The following is a 2,458-nucleotide window of genomic DNA, read 5'->3' as shown; positions in this document are numbered from 1 at the left end:
CAAAGACATAGGACAGTATGAGGTTCCAGCCAGCGATGAAAGCCCACAGTTCTCCCAAGCTGATGTAGCTATAACGATATGCAGAACTGGTCCACTTTATCCGTGTCCCAAACTCGGCATAGCAGAGCCCAGACAACACAGAAGACAGGGCGGCCACCAAGAAGGAGACAATGATCGCTGGTCCAGCGACGAACAGGGCCACCTCTCCAACCACAATGTACACACCAACCCCCAGGGTGCTGCCCACACCCAAGACCACCAGGTGGAAGATGTTCAGATGACGAGACAAAAAAATCACAGGCTTTTTCCTGGGCTTCAGTGGCTGCCTGAGGATCAGCTTCTGACCACACTGATGGGGATCCTGACACCGCATCCTAGGTGGAGTTGAGGAGCTGTGATCTGCTGAGAAAGGTAGACACCAAGCCATGAAGAATGCCCATTGGCCCTTGGTCCCGGGAGTCCAATTCCATGGAGCAATGGAGTGATGGGGGGCAGATGGTGAAAGGACATTTGGGGTAAGTTCTCCATTTCTGAACGTTGGTTTCATCAAACATAAAGAAGCCTTTTAACATGTTTCAAAGTTACTGGAAGGGACTTCCCTGGTGGCACAGTGTTTAAGAATCTACCTGCCAACACAGGGGACATGGGTCGAATCCCTGGCCCAGGAAGATTCCACATGCCGAGGGGCAACTAAACCAGTGCACCTTGACTACTGAGCCTGTGCTCTGGACCCTGCGAGTCTCAACTACTGAGCCTCTGTGCCTTGAGCCCATCCTCTGCAACAGGAGAAGTCACCGCAATGAGAAGCCTGCGCACCAAAACTAGAGAGTAGTTCTGCATGCCACAATTGGAGAAAGCCTACATGCAGCAACAAGGGTGCCACACAGTCATTAATTTTTAATTACTTTTTAACAGTTAGTGGAAAGGTGGAGTGGATTTCATCTCCCTCAAATTGTGCCCCTTTGGAATATGGATAGTTTTGAGCTGAAGGCAATGAAGACCCAGCAGACCCAAACTCCTTGCCACTCCCCTTAACTGCTCAACATAACATAGTTTAGGGGCCTATGCCTAGAGGAGAGCTATTACCAGAGATACAGTTTTATCTCAGAAAGACTTGCCTGCATGGAATAGCAAACATTTGTTCACCAAGTGTTGGCTCTTCCCATCTTTCCTGTGGGTTCTCTTCCTCTTGTTTGAAGCCCTGGGTTCCTGCCTATACTTCTTCCTTCACTCAGTGGAGTTTATAAGCCTCCACTGCCTGACTGTCTTTGTGCCTTAGAGTTTTTATTGGGTTCCAATACATAGCAAATTAAACTTGTTCATCTGACTTATGTCAACTTGATTATTACACTTGGCAAAAAGCCTGGAAAGAAAAGGTTTCTGTCCCACAGAAGCAAAAGCCACAAACACAGAACTTGGCTCAGTAGATGCTTACTTGGTATGAGTTGAATGGATGAAGATAGTGATTTTTGTATTGAATTCAACCAGCTCTCCTGGTTCAAATCGACCTACAGTACTACTTACTAGCTCATGGGCTCCCCTGATAGCTCAGCTGATAAAGAATCTGCCTAAAATGCAGGAGATCCCAGTTCAACTTCTGGGTCAGGAAGATCCCCTGGCAGAGGGATAGGCTACCCACTCCAGTATTCTTGGTCTTCTCTAGTGGCTCAGACAGTAAAGAATCTGCCTGCAATGCGGGAGACCTGGGTTTAATCCCTGGGTTGGGAAGATCCCCTGGAGGATGTAATGACAACCCACTCCAATATTCTGGCCTGAAGAATCCCCATGGACAGAGTAGCCTGGCAGACTCCAGTGCATGGGGTTGCAAAGAGCTGGACACGACTGAGTGACTAAGCATACACACACACACATTAGCTTGTCTGATTTAATATAACTCACCACAGTCTTCCCAAGGAAACTGCAAATGTTCAAGTCCCAGATGAAGGACCAGAAAATACGGAGATCCCACAGTGTAGAGGAGACTGAATCCAGAGGTCCACATATCATAAACTCTACGTAAGTGTAATGTTTATTGTTTGAACACCACTCAACAAACACATCTAGAGACTCCAGACACTAATGCAATCTCCCCCACATCACCTCTTCACACACACACACACAGACACACAAACTGAGTTCTCATTTCCTTCTGCTTTCATCTAGAAAACGGGTCTCTCCACCCTCAGGCTGAAGCCAGGCTGACTCCCCTGCACTCTAAGGTTGCAGAGGTCTCTTTGGGAGGATGTGAACTCAGAGCCCAGTCTCCTACAGAAGAGGGTAACCTGAGACTTACTGGATCCTTGGAGCAGAGCCTGGAGCACTGGGTCAGTCAGGGAGGCTGAGGGTAAGTCATGCAGGGCTGGAGCTGAGACATTTCCAAGAACCGAAGCGGGGAGTCCTGAGCACAGAAGACAGTCCTCACCCCTGGGTTGTTGGGGTGGAGATGGGGCTGGGCGGC

The sequence above is a fragment of the Bison bison genome, unplaced genomic scaffold (genome assembly GCF_000754665.1).
Source record: "Bison bison bison isolate TAMUID 2011002044 unplaced genomic scaffold, Bison_UMD1.0 scf7180017855347, whole genome shotgun sequence".
In the NCBI taxonomy this organism is placed as follows: domain Eukaryota; kingdom Metazoa; phylum Chordata; class Mammalia; order Artiodactyla; family Bovidae; genus Bison; species Bison bison.
Note: the sequence above shows the minus strand (reverse complement) of the source record.